The sequence below is a fragment of the Rutilus rutilus genome (assembly GCF_951802725.1).
Source record: "Rutilus rutilus genome assembly, chromosome: 20".
NCBI classification, from domain to species: Eukaryota; Metazoa; Chordata; class Actinopteri; order Cypriniformes; family Leuciscidae; genus Rutilus; species Rutilus rutilus.
In genome coordinates, this window is record NC_140225.1 from 7,806,822 (window position 1) to 7,829,134 (window position 22,313).

Sequence of the window (22,313 nt, forward strand, 5' to 3'; positions counted from 1 at the left end):
GATGTGATGTCAATTCGAACAAAATCAGTAGAACTGATTATTGAGAATCTGATCTAACTGATCATTAGAACTACCATTGGTCAATGGCGATTACGTAATAGGTAGGTGTGCGCGGAGGCTCCGCCTTCTTTCACGCTGAAATCTTTTCTGGTTAATTAGGCCTGTTCAGTTGGTCGCGGTCAGACGTCCGCGAGTTAAAACATGAACACACTGGAGAGCTGCTTTACAGTAGACAATGAAGTTGTACTTCTGATGAAAGTTGAGATCAGTTAACTCCGTCAGTTAATTAGGAAGAAAAGGAACGTGGAACACCTTCTGCTCAATCCTCTGAAGAAAACACTTAAGAAGGCTGTTGCCATAGTATTTTTTACCATAATTATGTTTATAGAGTAGACATAGTTTGATGAACTGTTCTGGTAATAACCGTCTGTTTATCCGTCTGTCCGTGGGCGGGGATACACAATTGCAAAAGTACAATCTGTAGTTTTCACGAAAGCCCTGGAGCTGTCAAAAGTTGTTGCTGACAAATAAACAGGAATTTCTCGCCCCAGGTAACACATTGTTCATTTACATATACTATCGAAATTGTAACATTACAGAGCGGGTTGAAAATCTGTGAACTTACACTTTTAACCATTTTCTGTGGACAGTAATAGTGCAATGTTAACTGAGCCGGGTAAAAAGTGCCGACTTTTGTGAATAAAGCATAATCTAAAGGTGTGAAAAAAATTACCATGGCCGAATTTAAATACACTATTTCTATTTTTTTATGAATATCTTATAAATTTATAAATCTCATAAATTCGCCGCCTTTGACGTCACCTACTTTGGCAAATCCAACGATTATCATCAGAAGTGTTCACTGTATTAACTAAGTATGCTGAAAACAAAACTTTTATGACATACTGCGGTGGACTGTATAAACAAACAAACAAACAAATAAAATAAAGCCTTTAACTCCTGGATGTTGTCAAGTCCTATGAGCTTGCCAGATCAAGAAAATGCTATCCATTTTATGTGTGCAATAATCATCAGATGGCAAATGGAATGAAATAATGGGTTGATAAAAATGTTGTTGGAGTCTAATCCAAACACTGAAATTTGATTGGTTAACAGGAATTTCTATCTAACACCAACAAGGATGTTGATAAGGAAAACTTCCCACTTGGTGAAATCCCGTTAAGCAGTCAGAAAAACTGCTGCATATTAATTGAACTACAAAAACATCAAGTCTCATGCAGCGAAGCAAGGAAATGAGAAGCAGCAGTTAAAAGTTGAATCACCAATTACAAATCAGCTCCGATATTCTCCATAATGAAACGCATTCCTTGAAGGAGAACAAAGAGCTCATGCCATGCTGAGACAATGCAAAATCTGCTTCTAAAGGCAGTTCAACTTCTACCACCATCTGCTGCAACCATGACAGCAATTCAGTTTCTCCCAATTTTGTGACCATGCCAACGGTTGTGATGTGTGGGTAAGACTTTACATCTATATTTCCACAGTGACCACTGGCATCAGACCAAATCCACCAGTTTGGCACTGAACAATGAAGACGTACCGTTAAGCCCCGTCTACTGTTGCAAATGGTTTGCCAAAAAGACAAATGCATGCAGCGTGACAAATAGTACATGATGGTACTGAATATCTCGTTTCAGAGAATCTCAAACTGAAACTGAAAATCTTGTTGTTGATTTTTAGTTTTTTGGTGAACTATTAAATGAAATGATTAACTAAATCAAATTATTCAAATGAAATAAATATAAATGTACACTACCACTGGATTGTTACAAAAGATTTCTATTTCAAATAAATTCAGTTGTTTTGAACATTCTATTCATCAAAGCATCCTGCAAAAAAACATGTATCATGCTTTCCACAAAAATATTAAGAAGCACAGCCGTTTCCAACAGTGATAAGAAGAGCACTAAATTTAGAGCACTAAATCAGCATATTAAATTATTTCTGAAGGATCCCGAGGGATCAAAACTGTTGAAAAAAATCAGCTTTGCCGTCACAAGAATATATTAGAAAGAAAAGAAAACAATTATTTTAAATATTTTTAATATTTCACAATATATCCATAAAAAAAAAAATGCAGACTTGGTGAAGATAAGAGACTTCTTTCAAAAACATTTTAAACACACACACACAGACACACACACATATATAACATTACATATATAAATATATACTATAAAATATATATATAATGTAAATTAATGATTTATAAAAAATATATAATAAAAAATCAGATTCTAAACTATTTCCACATCACTATCATGATCAAACCAGCATGGTGAGCAAGGGTGAGATGTTCTTGCATCCACTGAAGTACAAGACACTCTTTAGAATCTAATTTAACCAATCACTGAAATTTTGATGCTGAAACTTTATAATAAGTAATGAAAAATATTGCATTAAATAAGAAAACCACCTATAAGGAGAAGTTTAACAAGTGGAAACTAGTCTCAGTTTTTAGGATCCTACTGTATGCACAACAGATTTCACATTTTCACATTTGGTTGTGTGATTATCAGAGCCGGACAGTAACGGAGTACATTTACTTGAGTACAGTACTTAAGTACAATTTTGAGGGATCTGTACTTTACTCAAGTATCATTTTTGGGGAGTACTCATGACTTTACTCAAGTACATTTGAGAGGCAAATATTGTACTCTTTACTCCGCTACATTTCTATCCATAACCGTGAGTACCCGTTACTTCTAAAAAATAAAAAAAGAAAAGGAAAAAAGAAAAATCTCGGAAACCCTCAATTTGTTGTTTCCCTCTCAAACGTGATTGGATTGTGCAGGCGCCACTGATTGGGACAGCCTATCAGCAATCACCTTCAGCTTTCTGCCAAAGTCAACTCCATTGTCAGATTTAGATAAGAGACGAAACCATGGACGAAACAATGGATGAAGACGCAACAGGTCCATCCCGGGAATGTGCCAACCCGTGGCCCCACCTCGCCAGACTATTTCAATTTTCTGAACAAGTTAATGATAGTTTTCGCTTCAAGTGTTTGCTGTGTTTACCAATGTAAGCACTGTGGCAGTAGTAATGCAATAATATTTAGAAAATGTACTCTTGTACTCTTGATACTCAAGTACTTTTAAAAACAAGTACTTCAGTACTTTTACTTAAGTAGACATCTGACTGTAGTACTTTTACTTGTACTTGAGTAAACTTTAGCAAGGGGTATCTGTACTTTTACTCAAGTAATGAAGCTGTGTACTCTGTCCGCCTCTGGTGATTATCAGTGCATGCATATTATGATCTAATATTATGATATTGTTATAATGGTCAACACATGGGGGAGGAGCGAATAAAATCCTCCCTCTTTGGCATCAAAAGTGCCATTAATTCATAAGCTGCTCACAGAACAGCTGGTCAGTTCATATGGATCTAGGGTTCACAGCAGGGTAGTTATCTGAGCAGAAACTGCTCCACATGACTGATCAACAGCCTGTGCTAATCACACCGCATTAAAGCAGAGGGCATGTGACTGCAATCACTCATGTGCCGTCGGATCAATAGGCCGAGCGAGAATCATTTTCAGCTCTCTAAAACAAAGGCAGCAAGATATGGTTTACTGCCAAGCACATGAGACGTGTGACATGCTGATGGATCTACAATGTCCTGGTTCACTGTGTCATTTTTGCAGGTATACATGGAGTTTTGATGTCACGATCAGTAAAACAGCTTAAGGGAAATCTTGAGTGTCAATGGAAGAAAAGACAGACAAAAAAACATCAATCTCATGGCTTTTGCTTTACTGAAAAGCAACTAGTGGTCATTACCCTTTGAGCTTTTCCTGAAATCTGATTTCATAATAATAATAATAATCATGGTTTAGAAGCCTGCGGAATGATGACTAATGCAAGAGGTCTCTGCCAATTCTGGATCTAAATGAGCGGTGCTGGTGCAAAGTGAATATGTCTATTTAATGCATGCACTGACCAGAAACTTCAGGGTAGAATGTCTGTCTTGAGTCCCATGCCACGTACTGTGTGTATTGTGCAAAGAGCAAGATAACTACTGTTATCACGATTATTGCTCGGGTTTGAACAAACCCATAAACATAAGCATTTATCTTCGGCGTGTAACTTATTGTGCTACAGAAGATAAGTGATACATGAGATATGATGTCACACTCTGTGGTGCCTATTTAAAAACATAAATTCTATGTAATAATAAATTCCAATTATGAACAAATCAAAAATGTAAACCCTGCAAATCTGCATCTTTAAGGTGCGGCCATTTTAGCCATATTTCCCGCAAAAATGGTCCTTTATCAGTGTCATATAGATGTACTGCAAAGTCACTTTTCAAAATAAAAGTTTGTGTTTGCATAATATATGTGTGTGTACTGTGTATAATTATTTTGTATATATAAATACACACATATGCATGACATGTATATATTTAAGATTTTTTTTTATATATATATATAAATTATTTATATATAATATAAATTATGTATAAATGTATATACAGTATATACATGCAAATATTTCTTAAATAAATACATGCATATGTGTGTATTTATATACACAAAATAATTATACACAGTATATATTATGCAAACACAAACTTTTATTTTGGATGCGATTAATCGCGATTAATCTTTGCCCAGCACTACTTTCAAACCAAGCAGTTTTCTGTTGGTCAACGCGGCAAATTTACATAACCATCTTGAACATAAACATAATCTGCGTAGTGAACTTTTTTGCCTTCATGTGAATTCCAATTGGAGCTATGGTAAATGTGACCGCATCTTTAAAATGTATGTTCTTTTAATTTAGCTAAAAGGTCACGCCATGACCTATCAATCATTTATTGGTCACGTCTTCATGTGATACAAATTCACAGATCAGAGATCACCAAACTTTAACTGACCGCCCCTGCAGGTTAAAGGGCTGTTCACACAACACTTTTCCATTGTTCTTCTATGACGGATGTCATATTGCGCTCATGTCTTTTGCAGCGTCTCATGCATGACATTGTGTTCTAAACATGCAGCGCTTGAGTTAAAAGAAGCTCAACTTTTAAAAAACGTGTCTCTAGACCTGTAGTCCACTGACCTCCATCTCACGTTTTAACCATAAAAACTCGTTCCGCACCTAACAATGCAAGTGCAACCAGAGCCATCTAGAGAACAGAATATTATAGAGATTTGGAGTGGGCCATTAAGCAACCACCTAGCCTAGCAACTAATAAGAACAAATACGAAGGTTATTTTGTCTTCCAGAATTGAGTCTGACAGCCGTTTCCCTTCCGCTACGTAAAGAAAGCTGCAACAGTTGAGTGTATGAAGTGTCCAACATTCCAAACTTTTTCTGAGGTTAATTAAGTGCATCATCTGGGATTTCAAGTGCTTTTTCTTTTTGGAATTTTTGTATGCAAACTGGGACACACCTAGAGAGTTTTGCACACAAAAAAAAGAAGAAGAAATAAACATTCAAAACTAGTTGTCATGGTTAGCATCTGGACATTAAGTAGGCTCTGGCTGCAATGCCTCAAAGAGCATACACATTATTTTTGTGGAGTTTCAGAGAGCAAATCTGTGATAAATGATTGATAAAGATAAAATAATAAATAATATACTTAATAAATAATATACTAAAAGATGGTTTAGAAGCCTGTCTTCTACTGTACATACTACATAGTAAAGAAATATGCATTGGATTTGATTACAGAGGTAAATCCCACATACAAACTGAAAGAGAATAACAAATAGATCAGAATATTTGCCTCAGCTCAAATCAGAAACACTCCTGTCATCAAGTTCAAGCTCATGAAAGGATGAAGGACTGAGAGGAACAGCAATGGATCCCTGCTGGCAGCATGTGATGAAGTGTACCGTATGCTTCACGACATCCAGCATTCACAGGATCCCAAGCAGGGACTTCAGTCTTGAAAATCAAATGAAATCAAAACATTTTTATGGAATATTGAACTATTTAATATTAAATATTTATCTGTACACATCATTATTTTTTTATTCATGTGCCCTAATAATCAAAATAAGTTTTGTGTGCCCCTCTCTTTTGCAACGACATCTCTTCTCTTCTCTGATGATGCATTTACTGGCGCGAGGATGGGACAATCAATCCAACAATCCAATCAATTTCCGATGGACAAAATTAAGTCCTTCCCTACAGTTTTTCTCATTTGAGAAGCCATTTCACTTGGAATACATTAAGGGAAGAAAAGAGTAATCGCAACTTCTGTTTCATGCCAACTTTAAGGTGCGGACACATTGTAATTTCATGGTCTATCGTCAATAGAATAGTGATGTCTGAAGCACAGCTCACACAGAGATCACTTTCAAAACAAGCACCAAATACTTGTTACCAACTTGAACCCACTGCAAATTGTGTGGATTCCTATTGAAACGCCTGCATTTTGCACATGAAAATTCACAGAACATTAAATGTGACCACACTTTTAGGGGGGATCAGGATCTGAACATGAGATTATGAGGATGAGTGTCAGAGTATTATTTAATGTAGTCGTTTGAAGTTAAAATCTTGTGTGGCTGCCGATTTTTTAAATAAACCAATCAAAACTGCTTGTAAGTAGATGTGTATCAGTAACAATGCCATATTTGGTTGCTTTTTTGATTTTGATTTCATTTGATTTTTAGAGGGATTTATAATTATATGAATTAATTATAGAATAAAGTCAAATTTGTAGAAAATTATCGTCTCTTGGTGTGGGCACAAACATGGTTATCGTCATGGTTATCTTGTTGTGAATAGGCCTTAACTCTACGACAGTAAAGGCCCTTGCACACTGAGTCCGAAATTATCGCACGCGTTTTTTTGCTTTCGTGATTCAGTGGCTCTGAATTGTCAAAACTCCATTCAAAATGCTTGCTACGGATGCGAAAAACGCAGAAATTCGAACCTGATTCGATTTTTTTTTTAACGGACGAAAGTTTCGGAGGCGTGATTGACATAACGTGAGGTCGTATTTATATTTTAGCGTGCGAAAATTTCGCATTTTTAAGAACAAGGGCCTTAAGAGAGAGAAGCTGCTCTGTGCACTGAACTGATCAGGCTGGTAAATTACCCAGCTTCCAGAAAGGACTATCCATCAATGAGCAGCTGGCACTGGAAAATATACAGTATGAGATCGATACAGCATTGGATCCATCTAAGAGATGGGCCTGAGCCTGTGTGTTTCCCCTCTCGAGAAAATCTTTCTGCTGTGGTCTCTAGTGTGTGAGATAACGCTGAGTGCCAAGACTCTAACCCAGATTTATTCATCCATGCAACTGTAAAGGTGACACATTTAGACGTTCCCAATGGTCATTCCTCCAGACTAAAAACAGCTAAACTTCTGCATGTATGATCTGTGTTTACATACAGAAACTGTCTGTTGGGAAAGCTTGTCAAGCTATAACATACTCTAAATTTAAAGGTAAACTGCAGTCAAGATACACATTTGAAAAAGAGGTTATCAGATAGTAGATATCAGATGATATCATTTTTTTTATATTGAAATCAGAGGCACAGAAACGCAAAGATAACACTGTAATTTAACTCCTAAAGATATCTTTTAATATACTATTTTTGCTATGTGATTCATCAGACAGGCAACCTTCTTCCAATGCTCCATGGTCCAGGTCCACTTCCGTACACATTGACAGTGGTCAACATGGGCACTCTGACTGTTATGCGGCTACACAGCCCCATACACAGCAAACTGTGATTCACTGCACGTTCTGACACCTTTCTATCATGGGCAGTATTAAATCTTTCAGCAATGTAAACTACAGTAGCTCTTCTGTGTGATCGGATCAGACGGCCTAGCCTTCGCTCCACACGTGCATCAATGAGCCTTGGGCACCCATGACCCTGAGTCACCGGTTGTCCTTCCTTGCACCACTTTTGGTAGGTACTAACCACTGCATACCAGGAACAACCCACAAGAATTTCAGTTTTGGAGATGCTCTGACACAGTTGTCTAGCCATCGCTATTGGCCCTTGTCAAAGTCACTCAGATCTTTTCGCTTGCCCATTTGTCCTGCTTCCAACACATAAAATTCAATAACTGACAGTTCACTTGCAGCCTAATATATCCCACCCCTTGACAGGTGCCATTGTAATGGTCTAATCAATGTTATTCACTTCAGTGGTCAGAGTGTGTGTGTGTGTGTGTGTGTGTGTGTGTGTGTGTGTGTGGTCTCAACTCTGGCCCTGGAGGTCCACCTTCTTGCAGTTTAGCTCTAACCTTGATTAAACTCACCTGCTTTTAACTTTCTAGTAATCCTGAAGATCTTGATTAGCGTGTTTGATTAGGATTGGTTCCAAACTCTTCAGGAAAGTCAATCTTGAGGTCCCGAGTTGAGAACACCTGCCCTTATGTATGTGCACCAAATGTCCCAACAAGGCTAGTAATATCAGAAATGTTTTACCTTGTGGGGAATTTTTTTATAAAATGTCAAAATTACAAATGATTTTTTATTTTTTTATTTTTAAGTGTTAGATTTAGGTGTAGGGTTAGGTTTAGGGCAGGGTTCCTCAAAACCAGCCTGGAGGGCCACTGTCCTGCAGAGTTTAGTTCAGACCCTAATCAAACTCATCCACCTATAATTTTCTTACTCTGAAGACCTTGATTTGCTTGTTCTGGTGTTTTTTGTATTGTTACACGACGACACCAACTTTTTATTCATTTTGGCCATTCATTTACACGACAACTGTGTTTTGGGGGCCTGAAAAAGCAAGCTTTTGAAAACAGGTTTCAAACTGCAAGGTTTTGAAACCGATGCCTTTACCTTCCCCATGTAAACAACAAAAACGTGAATTTGTGAAAACAGTGATGTCATGCGCATGCGTATTGCGTGTTCGTGCATGCACGCAAGCGTATTACTTGTTCGTGGGGTGTTTCTTGACAAGTGACATCGCCAACTACTGGCCTGGCATGCATAATACAGCCTTTTTAGTAATTTTCGCAGATCTGTGAGAACGGGGATCGTGTTGACAGCGTTGTTGTCTATTTTTAGTACACCATTGTCATGTGAATATATCTTAAATCTCTCTACTCTCTTGCACTTTATAAAACACCATATTCCACACAGATTCAGAGCAGAGCACAGGAGGAAACTGGATGGCGGATGACTTCATGTTTTGCAAGAGGAGATGAAACATTTTGAAAATGTAGTGAGGAAGGTGAAACTGCAGACTGCATCAAAACATCAAAAAAAGTCCCTAAAAAGCACAGAGGTAGTGAAAAAGTTCAATATCTTTCCTTGAATTTTCCACGACAACTGCATTTTGGGGGCCTGAATATGCAAGCTTTTGAAAACGATGCCTTTACCTTCTCTATTTAAACAACAAAAACATAAATTTGTGCATAATCACGCATTCGTATTGCATGTTTGCGTGGTTTTTCTTGACAAAGTGACATCGTCAACTACTGGCCTGGCATGCATAATACAGCCTTTTTAGTCATTTTCGCAGATCAGTGTGAAGGGGAATCGTGTTGACAGAAATCTCTCTACCCTTTTGCACTTTACAAAACACCTTAGTTGCATTTTTCAAATGTTCTGTTTCCAGTAGCAAGCGACAACAGGATTAATCTCTGCTGTTTTTCTGTGAACAGTTGCACAATCACACGCCTTATTATCTAACATCCAGTGGATTTTAACCAAATGGATAACGTCAGGTTGTGTCATATGTGACCGGAGTGATGATATCAGATAATTATTCAAAGCTTAAAAAGTGGCTTACTGGCTTAAACCCCAACAGTGTGCTATATTACATGACCTCAAGATCAGAGCGGGACACAAACTCCGCCAGTGCTGGAACATCCTCACAGACTGTTAAGAGATTAGAGCGGGATAAACCGGACTTGATGTGTACTGATGAAAGTCTGCTGATCCTCACACACTCTGTGCTGCAGTTCTTTCATTCCTTCATTTCACATTCAAGCTCAAGAATAAATTATCATAATGTTTGCGCGTAAACACGTCGTCCTTTTGGGACGCTGTAATTTATGGAGCGAAGTGTCACGCCATTGACCGGCTTCTTCCTCAATGCTGTCAAAGTCATCTGAATAAGATTAAGTCATTACTATCTATCACATTTGTATGTTAGCTTTGATATGATTGTCGGTTTATTATAGATAAACATGGATTTCTGTCATGCATCTGCAGTGGAAAGGAAGTATTAGCAAAACGTCAGAATGTCATACAATAATCCTGAATGCAACTGTAAAGTAAAGCTATTTCAGACGAACCCGCCCTTAAACAACACATCAAAACAAACTGTGATTGGTGGTTTTTGTGTCAGTCAGACCTTTATTAGGCGGTACTTGATCAGAACAAGCTGGAAACTGAACTGGATTTCATGCTAAGAGTGAAAGTTTGGGCTCGTGAGACTAAGGAACACATGACCTCAGGGTACATGCAGTTATTCACACACACACACAGGCTACAGGCTCTCTGCAGGCTCAAAGAGGAAGAGCATTCTAAGAAAGTAAACCTCCCTCACACTTTGAAGACAAATCCTGCAAATTTAATGGAGACCGCAGACTTTCCCAGATTTTCAGCATTAGTTGTAGTTTCTGTCAAAGCGGCTCACCATATTCCACACAGATTCAGAGCAGAGCACAGGAGGAAACTGGATGGCGGATGACTTCATCTTTTGCAAGAGGAGATGAAACGCCTTGAAAATGTAGTGAGGAAGGTGAAACTGCAGACTGCATCAAAACATAAAAAAGAGTCCCTAAAAAGCACAGCGGTAGTGAAAATTTTGTATAAAACAGAGCACAGATGGTGTCACTATCTTATTATGTGATTTCGCTGATTGTAACTGAAGAAAATTCAAATAGCGGCTAGGTTTCAGCAACTGCTTTTTCTTCTATCAGAATGTTAATGGATGGTTAGTGTGCAAAAGGAGGCGCTCAGGACGTGTTCTTGTTTCTGAACGCATAAGCGCTCAGATGCAAAACTAAAGTATAATGCGTGAATTTAAATTAGGTCATGCGAAGGTTTCCTTGTAACCTTCCGGCAGTATCCAGTCAAGCAACTTAAAACAGTTTATGAAACCATGTTTGCACCATTGCACCATTTGAACAAAATATGAGGTGTTTGATGTGTGCCTTATAGAAGATATATAGTTAACATATTATAATAATGCATCCTTGCATAATGAAAGTATTAATTTATTTTAAACAAATCTTACATATTATATTTTTTTTATTTATATACTTTCATTTATATTTGAATGTTTATAAACTACTGATCTGTTAAGCATTATGCTTTCTTATTTCTAATGCCTACTCTAATGTCTGTTAAAAAAACATTTTACAATGTTAAATAATATTCTGGTTAATAGTCATTGGGTGTTTCTCAATATGCGTTCTTCAGCGATCTTGCGTCCTTGTGTTCTCGTTTTACGTCATCATTAACCGTCGAAGTTCAGACCCAATTCTCAAGAACGCAAGTACAGAGGACGCATGAAAGAACCCGGATGTGTTCTTGATACCGAGGATGCATCGAATGCAGACTTGAGCTAGTACTCGCCTGGTGTCCCAGAAGTCATTGCGGCCGGTTCCGAGTTCGTTCTTCCAAGGAAGCTTGGCAAGACCGGTCTCCACGAGAACACAAGTCCGTTCTCTGCGTTCTTGGAATTGAGAAACAGCCATATTCACAACTGCAGGAGAACTAGAATGTCCATCTTTTTGTTATAAAAAGAAAGGCAATAAAGTAGTGTGTTTTTCTAGAAAATTGCCCGAATCAACTCACAGGTCCACAGTCATTCGGTCTCCAACACTAGCAGGGACAGCGGGGAGGGCACTGGGCACTGAGACGAAAGTGCAAAAATCAGGATCATTGATTTTTCATCATACACTGGAACGAAATAACTTTTCTCGAATTTCCTGCTCCCTCGCTTAATAAAACTTAAGGTTACTGCCACAATCAGAGGAAAATGCCATTTACAGAACAATAACAAAATAAAAACACAGCATGTGCTGCAAGCAGTAATGTTAATTACTACTTTAAACCTAAGTTAAAATACTGAGTGGTTATTTGCACTTGTATCTGCTTCCTGTGGAACACAAAAAGCACATTCATAATGATAGAAACCTAGTAAGAATTATATATGGAACAGTATTAGGAGTGTGGTTAATTTACAGGTAGACACGATTAACTGATAGAAATTTTTCAGCCGGTAGAGATTTTGGACTACCGTCTCTATCGCTGTTACGCTCACATGACGTTGCTGTGCTACACAGTTATGAAAGCTTATCGTTAGCATGCGTTAAGTTTTGCGGTTTAAAAACAAGTGATTTTAAACAGTTGAAGCGTAGTAGAGCGAACTGCTCCTTCAAAATGGATCATTTCAGAAAGAGGGTTAAGATGAAAGATAAAAAATAATAATTTTTCTGCATGCATATAGCCTATATTTGGATTTTTCTATAAACTTTATTAACATTATAAGTGAACCTCAAGGAACATAATAAAAAAAATCTATGTCACAACCTCATCATATTTTTTGCATAACTGCTTTATATGATATGAACTAATAATTGATGATCTTTACCACAGGACTGAATCAAGACTGAACTGACTTCAGCTGAACAACAGCCGAAGTGCATCATTTTCCTGTTATCACTGTAAAGCTGCTTTGAAACAAACTTTATTATATAAAGCGCTATATACATAAAGGTGACTTGACTTGACTTGACTTGAGGTCTCTCTTTTTATATATATATATGAAATATGACTAATAAAACTGTTCCAAACTGTGAAATAAATAACCTTACACTTACTGCTTGGTGGTGTACAAACTAATCAGGAATGGGCTATCATCATAAGCACACAAGTGATGATGACTGAACAGCACTGCAATTCATCATTTCATAAGTGGATTATAATTGTTTTTTCTTTGAGTGGCCCAAAGAGCTGTACACTCCATCTCTATTAAAACTCGTTTTCTGTTGCCAAATGCTCTAATTCAGAACTGAAGAGCAAAACAGCAAATAAACCGTAATGGAAAGTCTAATTCAGCTCTTTGAAAATGATTATGCTAATAAATTAAAAATAATAATGTGATAATAAATACCAGTTTGCAACATCAAGCAGAATAACAGACAGTTTTTGTACAGCTAAAATAATCTAATTGAAATAAATGAAGTTCCTAATGAAGCTCACACCTGCTCTAACATCAAAAATGGAAAGGTGGATAGCAGTGTTGTGGAAGAAAACTATCATTTATTTATTCAGCAAATCTGAATTTAAACGAACCAGTGCGGCTCCAAAATCTCTCTCACACACAATGTCTTGCAGGCGAAGAAGTACAGCGGCAATGTTCCTCTGCTTCATATTTCTCAATTCTCTCAAATCTGCAGCCTCCAATAATCTGAATTGCCAGTATGACATTTGTGTGTCATTTTTGTTATGTTCTATCCTGATATGACTTCAAAAGTCCTCTCTTTTAATTGTCTGTGGTCCAAACTTTAAGTAAGGGACCTATGAGTTGACATTTTCAACAAATCTATCAAACGTTTTGTGGCTTTTAGACCATATCTATTAGTTATTAAAGGGATAGTTCACTCAAAAATGAAAATTCTGTCATCATTTCTCATCATCATCACTCACTCTCAAGTTGTTCCATCCAAACCTGTATGGATTTCCTTCTTCTGTTGAACACAAAATACATTTTGAAGAACAGTTGATGGACCCCATTTACTTCCATAGTATTTATTTTCCATACTACGGAAGTCAATGGGGTTCATCAACTGTTTGGTTACCCACATTCTTCAAAATATCTTATTTTGTGTTCATCTGAAAAAAGAAATTCATACAGATTTGGAACAACTTGAGAGTGAGTAAATGATGACAGCATTTTCATTTTTGGGTGAACTATCCCTTTAAGTTACCTATATTTCTTTGTATTTGCTCACAAATGCAGCATTTCATTGATAAAAATACAGTAAAAAAATTATATTATTAATGTATTATAAAACAACTGTTTTCTATTTTTATATAATTTTACAATTAAACTTTTACCTGTGATGGTACAGTTTGAACAGCCACTATTCACCACTATTCAAAGCTAAGAACATATTATAAATGCTTTTATTTTTGTATTTTTTAGTATGAGTTAGTAGGGTTGTCACGGTACCAAAATTTCAGTGGTCAGTCTCAATACCAGTAAAACTTTGCGGTTCTCTGTATCAATTTAGGTCATATACTTTACACGGTAAGGGGGTGCTATTACGCAACTTAACAGAGTAGAGAATCTCCGGATCAAAACACGTGCAAAAAAGCAGAAACAAGCAATAAAAGCATTGCTTATGCACGTTGTAGTCTTTGAAAAAAGTATTTTTGTACAAAATGTTGCTTTTTTATGAAACTTACCCACATTCAAGTGTTAATAAAAAAGAATGCATGAAGCTAGAATAAAATATGTTTGTTGTTGTTATGTTGTTGTAAAAGAAGAGGGTTCTTTAGTTTGATACATTGAATGTTTAGATATTCATACAACAAAATATTCTGGGGGCAATGACATTTTAGTGAAAATGATAAAAAATGCTGGCGGTGGTTAGTAACTTTAAAAAAAAAAAAGATAATTTTGAATTGTTAATTGGACAACGAATCTCTTATTTACATTGTGTTAACACAATGAAACTAACTTACTGACTAGCACCTCTGATAAGTCATTGCGTTCACGCAGTCAACAGATATGATTGAGTTTGGCTACAATACTTAACGCTTGTAAAAACATGCTTTGCATAGAAACATTTGACACTCGGAGAGCGCTTAGACAAACACTAATGAGAGCGTTTGAAAGCAGCATCTGTCAGCGGGTACCGAATAGACCCAGTACTTGGTACTGTCGGTACTATCGGTACTGCAGAAATGCTGGTACCATCAACTTTTTTATGTTTGGCAACCCTCTTAGTTAATATTTTAGTTCATTTTAATTGAATCTGTCCTTAGTGAAGAAAAGTACCAATTTATTTAATTCCATAGTGATTCCAAACTTTTGAATGGTAGTACATGTCCTGAAAAACAACGTAAAAATACATAGAATGAGAATATATTTGATGTAACTCAAACCTATTTAAAGAAAAAACTAAATGTACAAGCTCCTTCAATATATCCCGCCCAAACTTCCTTTTTCAAAAGAAAATAATTGAAAGAAACTGTTACCAATTGTTTTCATGTGGTCTTTAATAAGTCCCAATGAAATCAATATTCCTAATACACATTTCTTGTGTTATTGTGCGCCATTTATCAATGCACTTGAAAAAATGTTTCTCTTGTACAATGTAATACAACTTACATCGCCTCTGAAAGAACTTTCTTTTTTTTTCTGTCTCCTAGCCGAGGTTGTTTAGAATAGTTTAGTATTTGCATGTAGTGCAATCTTCTAAATTCTGCAGTGATGTCTGAGTAATGCCACTTGCTATTCTGTAATATCCGTCCTTTACTTTTGCCCTTGTTGGAAAGAGTTTGTTAATATTTAACTATGTTCAGGCAAAATAAATGTTGGAGAAACTGCATCTGACCGACCATCTGACTGTATTTTTTCTTCTTTTAACAACCACAGCAGCATGCTGTTGATCTGAATGAGGCATCTCGGATTAATCCCTTCTGCCTCCTTAAAGAATATGGCTTACATGCTTCTGTTGTTGGGATTTTGCAATTGTGGATGTAGTGAATAATGAATAAAAAGTACAAAGGGGTTCCTAAGAAAACATGGTTGCTCCCAGTTAAACCCACCTCTACTTTTGGGTACCTTTAACTTCCTATCACAATCCAGGTGAAATATAGATATTTTGCATTTGAATCGATTTTTTTGTACAAGCTTTTTGATCAAAAAATTGTCAAATTAAGAGAACTGTCAAGTGCATGATATTGTGGAACCCAGTACTGAACATTAGGGCTGAAACGATTAGTCGACATTGTCGACAATAAAAAAATTGTCGACAAAATATCTTTGTTGTCGAGTAGTCGTTTAATCTCACATGACCTAATGTAAGGGCCTGCAATATCGCGATTTGACCGCTACGGCGCTGTAGCGCTAGAGTGTAATGCAGATAATCACAGCGCGAATTATGACGGAGTGCAAACGAATCCGAACTAGCAAGGTGTGTGAAAGTTTCACAAAACTTCAAACCAAGAATGCTGTCGTGTGCAATACATGCAAAGCGGAACTTGCTTTTCACGGGACCACAACATGCATGTTAAAGCACTTTTTGCATAGAATAAAGCTTGATCGAGCTTAGGAGTCAGGGCTGTTTTTATTATTGTAACACTATTAGGTATTACAGTCTCATCACTTGCCTGTATTATGTTCCATATTCATGAAGACTTACAAAAGGAGATGTTATGAAGAATATCATGCCAGTTACTTTTTCATACTGTAAATTAAAAGGTGAATGAGAATGTCTCTGTCAGCTCAATTGTCATATTTTTTTTATACTTATAATAATTGTTTGCAGATTAAGTTTGTCTGTAATGCAGCTGATTAATTTTTGTTTATTTTTTTCTATTGAAAGAATATTTAAATAATGCTTAGAGAGCATTTGTGTGTGATTTGAGTTGGACAGAAAACTTAAAGAGAATGACCTGTTTAGTTGGCTCAAAGTTCATTAAAACAACCATTTCAAAAGCTGAAGTGATTTTCTTTTTTTATATTATAGTTAGAATATGTATATCTCAGTGTTTTAACTAACTGAAAAAGCTGAATAATCGTTCAAAACTTACCGATTAGTCGACGAAATAATCAACGATTAGTCGATTAATCGTTCTAATAATCGTTAGATTAATCGATTATCAAAATGATCGTTTGTTGCAGCCCTACTGAACATACTTTCATGCACACAGAAAATTAGCATACTGCGCACAATATATTTATGATATACTGCAGATGATGTAGAGATAGTATGCCATGAAGCTGAGGGAGAAGTGTCATGAGACAGCAAAGCCTGGCAGAATGCGTCCAGATTAGTCAAACAAGGTAAATGTTCTCCCATCTCTAAATAGCACCACTGACTGGTGACGTGTCTTGGCTATATTATTGAGATCACACAAGTTTATGATGCTGTTTTAAAACCCCACATCACAGCACCTCCATTTGAAGATCATGAAAAGTCATTGCGGATACATGGCTCTTGACCATCTTAAAAATGTATGTATGAGCAATATGATACTGATGTTTCCCGTAGCAAACTCCACTAATTACTAATGTCCCCAGAGAGGACAAATAAGTGGTATTCTAAAAAAAATTCTATTGGCATCTATTAGTATTAGATTAGATTAGATGTTATAATGGATTTTCCTACATTCTTAGAATAAACCATTAAGTGTCTTGGCTAATGCTGGAGCTCTGTGGAGTGCGCAAAGCACATTTGAGCACAAAGGCGGATGTGAATAGTCTTAAAAGCATGCACATGAATACACAGACTGTCAAAACAAAGGTGGCCAGTTTTACCGGCATTCACTCTATTAGAATTTTGCAATGTAGCAGTAATTTAGACAAATGTATTTTTGTAATTAAATGGCTTTCTGAGGTCGAACCAATTTCAAGAATCTAATTACTTAACTAGCTACAGCAGCGTCTATTTTTCTGTCAGACACACATTTCAAGATAAAACCCCGTAAGTGGTCCAATACTTAATCAACAACAAATTTTAATCCCATAGTGTTAATGGCCTATGCTGTAGCAATTGTGTTATACACATTTGGCTATATCTGTTTATCTATATCTAGATTGCAGACAGCAGTGCAATACACGTTAGCATAAAATTCAAAACTTTGCAAGCACTACAAAAGGATGAGGACTCACGCTAGAATTGATACTGAGGCCATCATCCTTTAGTATCTCTGTATAAGAGCTGAGGAAGCATACAGAGCTGAAATTCACATATGGTAATGGGAGTTTCGTTTCTGAAACCAATAACCTAAGTGGTAAGTGGTAAGTAGTAAGTGGTGGACCCATAAGAACAAACTGGGCTATCTGACCAATCAGAGCAGAGTAGGCTGGTGAAAAGGGGGGGTTTAGAGAGACTGAATCTTCGAACAAACCGTTTTTAAACGTCTTTGAGAAATGAGGTGATGTGCAACGTATATTATGAGGAAATGTTGTTTTTTGAGAAAAAGTGTTTGACCTTTGATGCATGCAAATCTATTGAAGGGGCACTTTAATACCGTACAATATAGAATAAACAAGTTTTACCCCATGCATGTACAGCATCACTTAACATATTCATTTACAGCTTCGCATACGAAAAGCCTTCACACTCACCGCAACCAGTAAACAAGAGCGCACAGATAGCATGAAAACCATAAACACATGACATTTCACAACATGGAAGTCACAGCCAAATCTTGATACAGTGCAAAGCCACAAAGTTCTTTCTTGATGAACAACATTGGTGAAATGGTTTCCTTCTCTGCAAAATTCACTGTAAGGGAGGCAACTCCTGAAGCACATCCCTCCATATGAAGTTCTTGAAACCTCATCATGCAACTTCCAAAAACAAGCAAACAGAATCAGAAAGTGCAAACTTTTAGATTTGGCAAAGCCATCTACTGTTTTATCTATTGTGACATTCTGTTGTTAAGAGAACAGTGACGCTTTCAAAGTGATAAGAAGGTGTAAAAAAAGTCAGGCTGTTCAGCAAGCTGTGACAAGACTAATGGTACAAATACAGTTGTTATTTTTTTTAAATGTCTGCATTTTATAACTACCACCTTAATTGCCAGTATGTCAATATTATTACTGTAATTTATAATTCAGAGTATAGAAAATATTATTTCAATCAAAGAGATAGACCAGGCCTAGTTCTATATTTATAAGTAACTATTTTTAACAAGTGCTTGTTTAAGAATTTTTTTGATAAATCTGTTGTTATGACATTTTTTTATCGGGGAAAGTTGTAACATGCATTTTAAATGTTGTATTATTTACGTTTGCTGTTTCATGAATTGTTTTGCGTTTCATGCTATAATTATTTTAGTGTTTTAATTTAGCGAAAAGTCTTTAATAAGCAGGATATTGTGTGACAACCTACCCCACAGTGTGACAACATGTCCCAACAACGTGTTCAATAATTGTATCACTGGGCAGCTTTGTTACTTGTCAAGACTTTGAGGTAACGTTAGGGCCTACACGTCTATACAGAAATTGACTTTCAAAAACAAACATAGGCTACTGACTGAGAGAAATATTCACTGGAATAAATAGAGTGACAACTAGCCCCGGACTCTCCTATAAGTGATTTACAGTTGATACAAACATATAGAGACAAAATTATGCGCTTACCGTGGATATCAACATCTCAACAAAACTGGCAGTTGAAAGCATTCTTCGAATGTGAAAGATTAGGCGCGCATGAATGTCCCTGACTGACACCACAGTCACTGACTGATCCACCCTTCAAACCTACTAATGCATAAGATACTAATGCTAAAGCTACACAAAATGTTTACAGTACGCACTTATGTAGCGCTGTAAATCCATACTGCATTGAGCCGATACATCAACAGACCTACAGCAATCCAAGCGCACTGGCCACACTGGGTAGCAGCAGCGGCATCCGATCCGATTGGAATGAATCGTTCTTTGGAGTCGGATCTTTTTAATCAATCAATTGAATCGGTTCTCAAAAAGGGTTGAACATTTTATTCATGAAGCGGACTGATTCGGTCCGAGAGTGTTTCTCCAGTGAAAAACTCACTGGCGGCGTCCAAAATCACATACTCTCTTGAGTAGGTAGGCTACTTATTTTAAATAGTTACTTCACGAAAAACTTCACAAAACATGCAGGCTATGTTCTATATAGCCTATGAGTGTGTGTATAGTAGGCCTATGAATGTAACCTGGACTTACTACACCATGCTTTTATTATCATGTGACCTACCTAGTGTCAGTTGCGTAGCTTCAATTGCATTCACAAATCCTCTCCCGTGGCTTCATGGGCTAGTAAAGTGTCCATTGTATGCGCACTTAAGAATCTCACTGATAGTAGTAGGTCATCCGGGTACTTTTTGCCTACTAATTTATGAGTAGCCTACTGTGAATTCGGACATACTTATTTTGACACTAAGGCTGCATCCAAAGTCACATACTTCCCTAGTAGGCGAAAAGCAGTATGACAAAAGAAGTATGTCCGAATTAACAGTACTCATAAATGAGTAGGCAAAAAGTACCCGGACCAACTTCTTCCAGACAACATGGCGAATTTAGTATGGCATACATTCATACTACACGCATTCATACTATAGGCCTATAGAAAATATTTTTTAGCAACCGTGAAGTAGGCTAATTAGCTACCTATTCAAATTAAGTAGGCTACCTACTCAAGAGAGTAGGCCTATGTGATTTCGGACGCAGCCATACTGTTTTTCGCCAACTATATAGTAGGGAAGTATGCCATTTCAAATGCAGCCACAGTCTAATTGAACCGAAAACCGTCTCTTTCTAACATGTCTGGCTAAATAACTGTAGGTAATGAAACATACTGGAAAGTTTTATGTTTGTGCAGCATTTTAAGTAAAACATTCGAAGCTGTTTCACCAGAGTGATTTAAGCTCAATTTAATTATTGTTAAATGCAGATTATATGTTAATTAATTAAAAGCTGAATCATGTTTGCAAAAGAACAGAGCTGGAACACATGAAATCACAATCGAAATCGAAAAAAATCGACCAGTAATAAACAGCAATAGGTGCCTGCCACTCTTTAAAGGGTCGCGCGATGACGAAATAGAATCATTTTTTAACTGATTCTTTGAAAAGAGCTGTTCAAAAGAACCGATTTGCGAAAACGAATCCTTCAATCATAAATAATAATTATGCATACATACAACAGACCAAATGCAATCAAAGCGCTAGTTTTCTCTGGAGTCTGAGGTTACATCTCAGTCTTCTCTTTTGTTCACTGATGGCGCGATATGGAGGATGACAGCTGCATGCAGACCACCACGGTCAATTTTCTTACCTCATTTTCAGGACAGTTTCATTTCTACGAAGTGCAACATGCTCGCTGAAACAAATACTTTAGCATTTTCTTGGTCTGTTCATTATTAACAGTACCGTCCAGGCAGAGACAACACGCATTACAATAGAGAACGTTCAGCACTGGAAATAACGAAGGGACTCGAGGTCTCGAGCTAATACAATAAACCAAGTCTTTATTAGTGCCTTCCGCAGTGCTGAACGAAAAAGTCATGAGATTGATATATGTAAAAAAATATATATAAGATAGCATATATTTCCTATACTTGATATGCAAATCCCCCATAAAGATACAAATTATTTCTCGGCGTATTAAGGACGACCGTGTGTGGTGTTACAGTGACAGCGGTGCAGTGTTTACCCTCTAATGCAGGTTTACGTGATTCGCTCAAATATTTACTTACCTTGTCTTTCCCCGACTGTATCAAGCGATGTTTTTGTTTTTATTTCATAGTCCCCATCTGAAAGCGTGCGTCACGTCCACCGACTTCCGCGTTCGGGGTGGAAAAATAGGGCTGAGAAAAGAAAAAAATATCGGAGAGGGCATGCGCGTGCTATCATGTACTAGCGCTAATGTCTCGAGTGTTCAAATAAATTATATACACAGCTGATGCGGTGATGTGGGTTCATTGATTACCCGTATATTCATATTCAGATATAAGAAATTGAACTTTTTTTGTGTGCTAGAGGAGGAGGTGATGATTCCTTTGTTTTTCTCCTCTCATTGTCTGAGGCTCATGACTCCATACAGTGATTTCATTATTACAGTGGTGCACTGGGTGTGAGTTCACATTGTTGTTGTTTTTTGTTTATGAACAGGATTCAAAGATGCTCCTTTTTTCATCATTATCAAAGTGGATAAAGACTATAATAAAGAGGGTTGGGTGTGCTGTGCCCTGCTCCTCCTTGCCTCTTCTGGAGAAACACAACAGCTGATCTATGTGTCATGATAGAGGAGAGAACAGCTAAAAGCTGTTTTGTGATCAGACTCAGAGCATTGCCTAAACATGCTTTGATTCATCGTTTTGTAATACTTGTGGTTATGAATAGTACATGCATGAATAAAGTTGAACAATTCGGCCACTAGAATTAATGACCCACTTAAACGTAAAACGTTTGTGTGTGTGTGGATGTGTCATGTAAGGTGTAAAACTCAACCTGTAAAACAAGTTCCTCTTGATATTCTTGTATTAAAAGATGCATGTTTCCTTAAAGGGCTACTGGACTAAGAGAAACACAAGAAATTCATTTGGAAATGAGATCTGTTTTCTTCTATGGCGTGATACTGTACTTAAAGGAGGTGATTTCTTTTGAAATAGCA

At 36.9% G+C, this 22,313-nt stretch overlaps 1 protein-coding gene across 6 annotated transcripts in view; it reads right to left on the reverse strand.

The window, feature by feature from the left end:
• The window catches only part of marchf8 (membrane-associated ring finger (C3HC4) 8), a 99,554-nt gene extending 77,976 nt beyond the window's left edge, over positions 1-21,578 (reverse strand). For 2 of the 6 annotated variants that reach the window (XM_084392377.1, XM_084392375.1), the window contains exon 1: positions 19,299-19,588. The gene's annotated coding sequence lies outside the window, so the exon portion shown is untranslated. Of the gene's footprint in view, positions 1-19,298; positions 19,607-21,396 lie in introns of those variants that run through there. The other 4 variants (XM_084392376.1, XM_084392374.1, XM_084392372.1 and 1 more) reach the window with 4 other exon arrangements.
• Positions 21,579-22,313: the final 735 nt, after the last annotated feature.